The sequence below is a fragment of the Piliocolobus tephrosceles genome, chromosome 4, assembly GCF_002776525.5.
Source record: "Piliocolobus tephrosceles isolate RC106 chromosome 4, ASM277652v3, whole genome shotgun sequence".
Classification (NCBI taxonomy): Eukaryota; Metazoa; Chordata; class Mammalia; order Primates; family Cercopithecidae; genus Piliocolobus; species Piliocolobus tephrosceles.
The window spans coordinates 104,581,181-104,593,189 of NC_045437.1; the positions used below are offsets into that span (position 1 = coordinate 104,581,181).

At 38.5% G+C, this 12,009-nt stretch overlaps 1 pseudogene; it reads left to right on the forward strand.

Moving 5' to 3' along the window:
* Positions 1-446: 446 nt before the first annotated feature.
* LOC111542712 overlaps positions 447-12,009 on the forward strand; it is a 29,754-nt pseudogene continuing 18,191 nt past the window's right edge.

Below are 12,009 nucleotides of genomic sequence, written 5' to 3' on the forward strand. Positions count from 1 at the left end.
GCTTTCAGATCATAAGGAAATTTAGTTAGAAATTAATAACCGAAAGATAACTGAAAAATCTGAAAATACATGAAGATTAAATCACATACTTCTACATAACATATGGATCAAGAAGAAATCTCAAGAGAAAATTTAAAATATATTAAGCTAAATGAAAACAAAAGCACAACTTATCAAAATTTGTGGAATGTAGTGGAAGCAGTGTGTAGAGGGAAATTTATAGCATTAAAGGTAGATATTAGAAAAGATGAAAGATTCAAAATGAATAATCTGTTTCTACCTTGGAAAACTAGCAAAAGAAGATCAAATAAAATCCAAAGCAAGCAGAAGAGAAGAACTAGTAAGAATTAGAGTCAAAAATCAATGAAATTGAAACAGAAAATCAACAGAGAAAATCAACAAAACCAAAAGCTGGTTCTTTGAAAAGATCAATAAAATTGCCGCCGATGACGCGCGGGAGGAGCAGGAGGAGGCCGCCCCGCCCTGGCCGCCGCCAACATGAACCAGCAGCCCAGCAGCAGAAAGCGGGCAAGCAGCAGCTGAGCGAGCCCGAGGACATGGAGATGGAAGCTGGAGATACAGACGACCCATCAAGAATTACCCAGAACCCTGTGATCAATGGGAACGCGGCCCTGAGTGATGGACACAGCAACGCTGAGGAGGACAAGGAGGATGAAACCAGTGAGCACTCCAAGGAGACCTTTCGGTTCACTGTGGAGCGCTTCAGCAGACTGAGTGAGTAGGTCCTTAGTCCTCCGTGTTTTGTGCGAAATCTGCCATGGAAGATTATGGTGTGCCACACTTTTATCCAGAGAGACCACACCAAAAAAGTGTAGCATTCTTTCTCCAGAGCAATGCTGAATCTGACTCCACGTCATGGACTTGTCATACACAAGCAGTACCGAAGATAATAAATTACGGAGATGATGAAAAATCGTTCAGTCGTCGTATTAGTCATTTGTTCTTCCGTAAATAAAACGATTGGGGATTTTCCAATTTTATGGCCTGGAGTGAAGTGACTGATCCTGAGAAAGGATTTACAGATGATGACAAAGTTACCACTGAAGTCTTTGTACAGGTGGATGCTCCCCATGAAGTTGCGTGGGATTCAAAGAAGCACACAGGCTATGTCAGCTTAAAGAATCAGGGAGCAACTTGTTACATGAAAGCCTGCTACAGACGTTATTTTTCACAAATCAGCTACGAAAGCCTGTGTACCTGATACCAACCGAGGGGGATGATTCGTCTAAAAGCGTCCCTTTAGCATTACGAAGAGTGTTCTATGAATTACAACGCAGTGATATACCCGTAGGAACAAAAAAGCTAACAAAGTCATTTGGGCGGGAAATTTTAGACAGCGTCATGCAACACGATGTTCAGCAGCTTTGTGGAGTGTTGCTTGATAATGTGGAAAATAACGTGAAAGGCACCTGTGTAGAGGACACCATACCCGGATGATTCCAACACAAAATGGTGTCCTATATCCAGTGTAAAGAAGTAGACTACCGGTCTGATAGAAGAGAAGATTATTATGATACCCAGCTAAGTATCAAAGGAAAGAAAAATTTATTTGAATCATTTGTGGATTATGTGGCAGTAGAACTGCTCAATAGGGACAATAAATCGGATGCTGGGGAACATGGTTTACAGGAAGCAGAGAAAGATGTGAAATTTCTAACATCACCACCAGTGTTACGTCTACAATTGATGAGATTTATGTATGACCCTCAGACGGACCAAAATATCAAGATCAATGATAGGTTTGAATTCCCAGAGCAATTACCATTTGATGAATTTTTGTAAAAAACAGATCCTAAGGACCCTGCAAATTATATTCTTCATGCAGTCCTGGTTCATAGTGGAGATAAACATGGTAGACATTATGTGCTTTATCTAAACCCAAAGGGGACGGAAAATGGTGTAAATTTGATGACGATGTGGTGTCAAGGTGTACTAAAAAGGAAGCAATTGAGCACAGTTATGGGGGTCACAATGACGACCTGTCTGTCTGACACTGCACTAATGCTTACATATTAGTCTGTATCAGGGAATCAAAACAGAGTGAAGTTTTACAGGCAGTCACCGACCATGACATTCCTCAGCAGTTGGTGGAACAATTACAAGAAGAGAAAAGGATTGAGGCTCAGAAGTGGAAGGAATGGCAGAAAGCCCATCTCTATAGGCAAGCACAGATAACTGCAGAGGACAAGTTTTGTGACGGCAATAAAGCAATGATTGAGGTCAGTAATAATGAAAACTCTTGGACAATATTCCTAGAAACAGTCGATCCTGAGCTTGCTGCTAGTTGAGCGACCTTACCCAAGTGTGATAAAGATCGTGATGTAATGTTATTTTTGAAGATGTATGATCCCAAAACGCGGAGCTTGAATTGCTGTGGGCATATCTACACACCAATAATCCTGTAAAATACATGCTTTGCTCCCAGTTATGTGTAACAGAGCAGGATTTATTCAAGATACTAGCCTTATCCTCTATGAGAAAGTTAAACCGAATTTAACAGAGAATTCAGGACTAAGACATGTCTCTTGATAAAACCCTTGATGAACGAATGGATGGTGACATCATAGTATTTCAGAAGGATGACCCTGAAAATGGTAACAGTGAATTACCCACTGAAAAGGAGTATTTCCGAGATCTCCGTGCTGATGTTATTTTCTGTGATAAAACAATCCCTAATGAGCCTGGATTTGTGGTTATATTATCAAATAAAATGAATTATCTTCACATTGCAAAGACCGTTGCACAGAGACCCAACACAGATACAATGTTGCTCCAGTTTTTCAAGTCTCAAGGTTATAGGGATGGCCTGGATAATCTTCTTAGACATAATTATGAAGGTACTTTAAGAGAGCTTCTACAATTCTTCAAGCCTAGACAACCTAAGAAACTTTACTATCAGCATCTTTTTTTTTTTTTTTTTTTTTTTTTTTATTTTTTTTTTTTGAGACGGAGTCTTGCTGTGTCTCCTGGGCTGGAGTGCAGTGGCCGGATCTCAGCTCACTGCAAGCTCCACCTCCTGGGTTTTACGCCATTCTCCTGCCTCAGCCTCCGGAGTAGCTGGGACTACAGGCGCCCGCCACCTCGCCCGGCTAGTTTTTTGTATTTTTAGTAGAGACGGGGTTTCACCGTGTTAGCCAGGATGGTCTCGATCTCCTGACCTCATGATCCGCCCGTCTTGGCGTCCCAAAGTGCTGGGATTACAGGCTTGAGCCACCGCGCCCGGCCTTACTATCAGCATCTTAAGATGAAAATCAAGACTGTGAGAACAGGTGAAGTTTTAAATGTACGTAGTTAAACAGCCAATTTAGGGAAGAAGAAATAACACTATATCCAGACAAGCATGGGTGTGTCTGGGACCTGTCAGAAGAATGTAAAAAGTCCGTGGAGCTTGGGGAGAAAGCAGCAGGGAAACTCAGGCTTCTAGAAATTGTAAGCTACAAAGTCATTTGTGTCCATCAAGAAGATGAACTATTAGAATGTTTATCTCTGGCAATGAGCCCGACGTTGTGAATAGAGGAAATCCCTTTGGACCAGATGGACACAGACAAAGACAATGAGATGCTTGTCACAGTGGCACATTTCCACAAAGAGGTCTTCAGAACGTTCGGAATCCCGTTTTTTCTGAGAATACACCAGGATGAGCATTTTTGAGAAGTGACAAAGTGAATCCAGAGCCTGCTGGACATCCAAGGGAAGGAGTATGAGAAGTTTAAGTTTGCAATTGTAATGATGGGCCGTACATAAATGAAGACGAATATGAAGTAAATTTGAAAGACTTTGAGCCACCGCCCAGTAACATGTCTCATCCTTGGCCTTGGCTAGGGCTTGACCACTTCAACAAAGCCCCAAAGAGGAGTCACTACAATGATCTTGAAAAGGCCATTAAAAATCCCCCAAGCTGGTGTGTTCAAGGCGAGGACAGTGCTTGGGGGCCCCTTACAGCCTCTAGTCAAAGTCTTCAGCAAGAGGATTCGCTGCTGGGTTTTTTTGGTTTTCTTTTTTTTTTTTTTTTTGTGAGACGGAGTCTTGCTCTGTCATCCAGACTGGAGTGCGGTGGCGCGATCTCGGCCCACTGCAAGCTCCACCTCCCGGGTTCACGCCATTCTCCTGCCTCAGCCTCCTGAGTAGCTGGGACTACAGGCGCCGGCGACCACGTCCAGCTAATTTTTTATATTTTTAATAGAGATGGGGTTTCACAGTGTTAGCCAGGATAGTCTTGATCTCCTGACCTTGTGATGAGCCCGCCTCGGCCTCCCAAAGTGCTGGAATCACAGGCGTGAGCCACCGCGCCCGGCTCGCTGCTGGTTTTAATTTTATTTTGTTGAGGCTGTTCAGTTTGGCTTTTCTGTATCTATTGACTGCCTTTTTGAGCAAAATGAAGGTGTTTTTATAAAGCTTGGATGCCAATGAGAGTTATTTTATGGTAACTACAGTGCAAGGCAACTGTCAACGCAATGGAGGAGAAGAGGTTAGCGGATCGCAAGTCCCTGGCTCAAGGTCTCTGGACTGTCCCTAGTGGGCACGAATGGCCTTGGCTGCCTTCCTGGGGTCCCGTGCACCAGCCCTGCAGCTAGAAAGTCTTGTGTTTAGGCTCATCTGATCTATTTCCTTCAGTTATACTTTCAATGACCTTTTGTGCATCTGTAAAGGCAAAACAGAGAAACTCACAACCTAATAAATTGAGCTCTTTCCTTCAAACAAACAACAACAACAACAACAAATTTATAAGCCTCTAGACAGGCTAAGAAAGAGAGTGGGTACAAATTACCACTATCAGAAATGAAAAAGGGAAAATCACTCTAGGTCCCATGGTTATTAAATGAATAATCAAAAAATAGTATGAACAACTCTGTACCCACAAATTTGATAACTTAATGAAATGAACCAATTACTTGAAAGACACAACCAGTTAAACTCACATAAGAAGAAATAGACAACTTAAATAGGCCTATAACTATTAAATAAATGAACTGAGATATGCCAAATCCTGATTTGATCATTATACAATGATACATAAACCAAAACATAACACTGTATACCATAAATATGTATAATTATTATATGTTAATTAAAATTAAATTAAAAATAAATAAATAGAATTACTGATTCATAACCTTCCAAAATAGAAAGCACCAGGTCCAAGTGGACTCACTGGTGAATTTTACCAAAAATTTAAGAAATTGTATTAATTCTCCAATGTCTCTGTCAGAGGACAGAAGCAGAAGAAATATTTCTTAGCTCATTCTATGAGTCCAGCATGACTCTAATACAGAAACCAAACATACTACAAGAAAAGAAAACTACAGACCAATATCTCTCATAAACATAGATGCGGAAATCTTCAAAAACTTATCAGCAGCCTGAATCCAACAACGGATAAAAGGAATTATACACATGACCAAGTGGGGCTTTTGTCAGTTATGCAAAGTTGGCTAATATCCAAAAATCAATTAATGTAATTTATCATATAAACAGACTAAAAAAGAAAATGTATATGACCATATCAATAGACACAGAAAAGCATTTGAGGAAATCCACCATTCAGGCATAACGAAAACTTCCAGCAAACCAAGTATAGAGAACTCCCTCAAACTGATAAGATCATATACAAAAAAAACCCACAATGAATACACTTGACGGGGAGAAACTAGACATGTTTTCATTAAAATCAGGAACAAGGCAAGAATTTCTTCTCTCACCACTCCTTTTCATCATTGTACTGGATGTCTTAGCTAATACAATGAGAGAAGAAAAGGAAACCGAAGGTATACAGATTGAGAAGGAAGAAATAAAACTGTCTTTGTTCACAGATGACATAATCACATTTGTAAATCTGAAAGAATCTACAGAAACTGAACTAATAAGTGATTATAATGAGGTTACAAGGTCAGCATGCAAAAGTCAATCACCTTGCTGTATACCAACAATAAACAAGTGGAATTTGATTAAAAACACATTGCTACTTAAATTAGCACCTCCCCAAAATAAAATACTTAGATATAAATCTAACGAAATTTGTATAAGAGCTATATGAATAAAACTGGCCAGGCGCGGTAGCTGACACCTGTAATCCCAGCACTTTGGAAGGCTGAGGTGGGCAGATTACTTGAGGTCAGGAGTTCAAGACCAGCCTGGCCAACGTGGTGAAACCCTGTCTCTACTAAAAATACGAAAATTAGCTACGCATGGTGGTGCATGCCTGTAGTCCCAGCTACTTGGGAGGCTGAGGCAGGAGAATCGCTTGAACCTGGGAGGTGGAAGTTACAGTGAGCCGAGATCATGCCACTGCACCACTCCAGCCTGGTGACAGAATGAGGCTCCATCTCAAAAAAAAAAAAAAAAAAAAAAAAAAAAACTATATGAATAAAACTAAAAAATTCTGATAAAATATATCAAAGAAGAACTAAATAAATGGAGAGATATCCCATGTTCACAGATTGGATGACTCAGTATTGTAAAGATGTCAATTCTTCCCAACTTGATCAGTAGATTCAATGCAATCTTAACCCAAATTCCAGCAAGTTACATTGTGGATATTGATAAACTTGTTCTAAAGTTTATATGGAGATGCAAAAGACCCAGGATAGCCAACACAATATTGAAGGAAAACAAAAGTTGGAGGTTTGATACTATTCCAGTTCAAGACTTGCTATAAAGCTACAGTAATTAAGACAGTGTGAAATTGATGCAAGAACAGACAAATAGATCAGTGAAACAGATTAGAGAGTCCAGAAATAGACTCACATAAATGGGTAGTTATTTCAACAAATGGTACTGGAACAACTAGATATCCATATGCAAAAAAATGAATCTAGTTACAGATCTTACACCTTTCACAAAAATTAACTCAAAATTTATCATAGACCTAAATGTAAAATGCAAAACTATAAAACTCCTAGAAGATAACATAAAAGAGACCTAGATGACCTGGGGTGTGGTGACGACTTTTTAGATACAGTATTGAAGGCATGATCCATGAAATAAATTATTGATAAGTTGGGCTTCATTAAAATTAAACCTTTGGCTCTGTGAAAAGCAATGTCAAGATCGTGAGGATGACAAACTATAGACTGGGAGAAAGTATATGCAAATCATGCATTGGATAAATAACTGTTATCTAAAATATATAAGGAAGTGTTAAAACTCAACAATAGGAAAATGAACAACTTAATTAGTAGGTTGGTGCAAAAATAATTGCAACTTTTGCCATTACTCTCAAATGAACAAGTTAAAAGTGCGTAAAAATGACCTAAACAGATGTTTCACCAAAGAAGATATACATATGACAAGTAAGCATGTGAAAATATGTTTAACATCATATGTCATTAGAGAATTGCAAATCATAACAAAAATGCAATACCATTGCACACCTATTAAAATTGTTAAAATCCAAAACATGGACAACAGCAAATGCAGGTGAGGATGTAGAATAACAAGAAATCCATTCATTGCTGATGGGAATGCAAATGATACAGCTACTTTGGAAGACAGATTGGTGGTTTCTTATAAAAGCGAACCTTCTATTACCATATGATCCAGCAATTGTGCTCCTTGGTATTTACCCAAATGAACTGAAGATTTTATGTACACACAAAAACCTGCACATGAATGTTTATAGCAGATTTATTCGTAATTGCCAAAATTTGGAAGCAACCAAAATGTCCTTTAGAAGGTGAATGAATAAATAAACTGTGGTACATCCAGACAATGGGACATTATTTCAGTGCCAAAATGGAAAGAACTATCAGGTCATGAAAAGACATGGAGGAAACTAAAACACATACTACACTGAAGAAACTACTGTGAAAAAAAGACTGCATAGTATAAATCCAACTATATACCATTCTCAGACAGGCAAAAACTATGGAGACAATAAAAAGATCAGCTTGCCACAGGTCGGAGAGGAGGGAGAAATGAAAAGGTAAAGAACAGAGAATTTTTAAGGCCGTGAAGCTATTCTTTATGATACTATAATGATGGGCATATGTCATTATACATTTGTCAAAACTCATAGAATGTACAACACCAAGAGTTAACCCAAATGTAAACTATGGATTTGGGGTGATAGTGTGTCAATGTATGTTCATTAGTTGTAACAAATGTATCACTCTGATGCAGGTTTCATAGTAGGGGAGGTTGTGTGTGTGTAAGGAGAGGGGCTATATGGGAACTCACTATAATTTGCATCCATTTTTCTGTGAACCTGAAACTACTCTAAAAATAATGTTTTTGAAAATATAAGCCAATTTTTACACTCACATTTAGAACTTCCTTAGACATTAAACTATGAAAACTAGAGAAAAATGGTTTTATTCAGTTGCTTTTAGAATCATTAACACCACTTAGGTCTCATTTTTTGAAGTTTGGTCAAAGTTTTTTTCATGGCAGAAATACTGAAAAACTCTCTTTCTCTCATGGTAGTTGAGAGTTAATACACACCATTTCCATTGTAACAGAAGATCTCAATTTCATAGTTTTATATAATCCTCTCTGATTTTTAGATTTCTGGAGAGAAAAATATTTTATTACCTGTGTTAAAATATAGCTTTTGGGTATTTCTATTGAGGCTTGGAAAAGAATATGTCCTAATAGTTATTTCATTAATCTCTTTTATTTAGGCTAGCATGAAAATAAAAGTATATGTAATTTCACATTAATGCTAATACATAATACATTGTGTTTAGATTGATTATATAAACCAAACAAATTTTTCAATGTGATTTTTTTTTCATTGCAGAAGAAATAATGTGAGTACCGGAAGAGAAATAGAGCATAATGGATGTAATTGGCTATATTTTTCTGATTACCTGCAGGTGGTAATATTTATGAAGTAGGCATTTTTTTCTTTTTAATGTTGATCCCTAAGCAGATCTTTTGCTGTTACACTAGTCTGTGCCTCCTTCTAACTGCACCTGCTCTATTCAGAGATCATGTTGCAAATAATGATATAATTATCTACTTTGGGAGATTATTGCTATGTTATGAGTGAAAGATAATGGATCAGTCACTTTGCATGATTGTATTTTTTTAAAATGTTACCAATAATATTTGAACAACAAACTCCATGAAGAATGTACAGAAATTGATTCTCAAGACTTGGGAAGTCCTGGGAACCAGTGAGGGGGCATATTTAAAAGGACTTGCCAGGGTCTGCAAGGCCGAAAGAGTCTAACAACTCACTGAGATATTTTTCACATATAAGTTAAAGAAGTAACTCCCAGCATATTTCTACAAATGACCATCCAATCTTTCAAGACTTCATTCTCCACTAGAGACAGAGCACTTCCTTCATACCAAATTTGTCAACCTTACCTCCAATTATTTCCAACCCCATTCTTCTCTGATTTTACTTAATTGTCTACTCTCCAAAGAATTCCCACAAATGGCCCTAATAACTTTCTTTTACCTATCTTCCATGACTGCCAACTATTTTTCTATGCCTCACTCTCTCTTCTGACTCTGTAGGGATAATGTGCTCCCTGCTTTGACTCACCTGCCTAGGCCTCTTGAGGGATGCCTGAATGTCACCATAGTGATAGGGTACCACAGCAGGGCCCTACTGGGAATGGGCAATGTTCAAGGGATGAGGCATACCTCTGGCAGAATGAGTTTAAGTCCTCTTAGTTGCAAGAGAATAGGAGATAGAGGTATATAAAGCTATATTCTGATGCTGATAGACCTCGGAAGCCAAATTTAACTCACTATTTCAAAAAAGTAAATCCTGGTTTTGCAGCTTGTATCTCTATTCCAACAAAAAGATAGTCAAAATTCAGGCCCAGAAATATTGCTGTGTCATCTGTGTTAATGAACCTGAAGACATATATGTGTGTGTAGTATATAATGCTCTCAAACAAATTAAGCTTAACATTGGTTTGAGTCATCTATTTGTAGGGGTAGTTTCAGAGTAATTAGTGCTGGGGGGAATAATTACTAGAAATCTATTTATATCAAAGTGCCTTAGCATAGGACAGATAATCCAGCCATTCCTTCACAGCCTTATTTTAGATCAATATTGTTAAGGGATATCGCCATAGATGCTGAAAATCTAGGAAAACCCATTTCGTTAAGAGTCCATAACTAATGATGCAGTAACTACTTCATAACTGTAAGTTGGCATACAAAAAATCATCTCAAAATCTTCAGAATAGATTTAAATTTAGTCTTTTCACTACAAACATTTAGAAGACAAAATTCTAAAAAATATATTCTCTAAAATGTCATAGATATTCCAATAACATTCTCAAACGGCTGCAGAAAGGGAAAAGAATAATCATTTATTGATCAAAAACCAAGACAGAAAAAATATCACTGGCTCAACAGGATACGGATAAGGAAGGATTTGAGATTACAAAATACATTTGGAGTTTGAAAATGCAGGAAGTAAAGAAATAACAGACCACATAGGTAGTATTTTGTAATTATAATTTCAAGGATTTTGAGTGAGAGCTAAAATCAACAGTCTTGTATATAGAAGAAACATATATAACCCAGCATCTTACCTATTTTTCTCTCAAAATTTGTTCCACTTGGGTGGATCTCCAGCTGACTCCTCAGTCTCTATTGTCTAGCATGGTGCTAAATATGAAATTCTTTCCAGGTGTGGAAGAGACCCTGCACACATTCTTAAGGATTAGGGAAATTTAAGAATAACCACTGGGTTGGAAGGTAATTTTCTTACGTGCTAGAGTGGTGGTTCTCAAACTGTGGTGTGCATCAGACCCACCTGGAGGGCTTGTTACGATGGATTGCTGGACCCTACTGATTCAGTAGATCTGAGGTAGGGCTGAGAACATGCATGTCTGACAATTCCTAGGTAATGCTGATGCTGCTTATCTGGGGGCCCCCATTGAGGACCAACATTCTGGACCAATGGTCTCTACCTTGGCTGCACATTCCAGTTGCCTGGGAGGTTTTTAAACTCCTGATGTCCAAATCATAACCCAGACCAATAGCATTAGAATCTATGGTGGTCATGACTAAACTTCAATATTTTTAAAAGTTCCTTTATAGTTTCTAATGTACAGCCCTGATTGGGATACTGCCTAGTGTTGTAGTGGTTCTTAGCCCAAGCTTTACATTAGAGTTACCCAGAGAAGTGTTTTGTTTGTTTGTTTGTTTTTAATTGAGATATAATTGACATACCATAACACTTACCCTGTTAACATGTATACTTTTTTAAAGTCAGTGGTTCTTTTTTATTCACAAAATTATACAACCATCACCACTATATAATTCCAGAACATTTTCATCAACATCTAGGAAGTTTTTAAACAAAATTATGGTATGTGAGTTCTACTCTCAGAGATTCTGACTTAATTGGCTCAGACATCATTGTCTAAGTTCCTCAGGTGCTTCATAAGTCCAGCCAGGGTTGAGAACCACAGTTCATGAGTTTGATTACAGATGTTCCAAGAGAGTTTGAAAAGTTAAGAACTAGTCAGAGGATTTTGTTTACCCTGGGAGGGATGTTGTCTGTACGGAGGAACTAGGACATATTCTCCTTACATCCTGCCTGTCTATCAAATTTGGTCAATCATAATACAGAGGAACCATTACCCTGATTTCTAGCTTTTAATACATGAACATGGAGGTGGCAAGCTGTTGAGTCTGGCTCCACTGCCGGCAGCATTTCCCTGCAAATCAAAGCCGAGTTTGGAGACTGCAGGAGCCTCTGCAGAGCTCAATGGGACAATACAGCCCTCAGAGCAGAGCCGCTACTGAATTTTCCAGCATTGGCTTACTATTTTTAAGAATTCTACAGGCTCATGCCTGCAATCTCAGCATTTTGGAAGGCTGAGGTGGGCAGATCACCTGAGGCCAGGAGTTCGAGACCAGGCTGGTCACCCCGGTGAAACTCCATCTCTAATAAAAGTACAAAAATTAGCCGTGTGTGGCAGCATGTGCCTGTAATCCCAGCTACTCAGGAGACTGAGGCAGGAGAATTGCTTGAACCTGGGAGGCGGAGGTTGCAGTGAGCCAAGATCACAC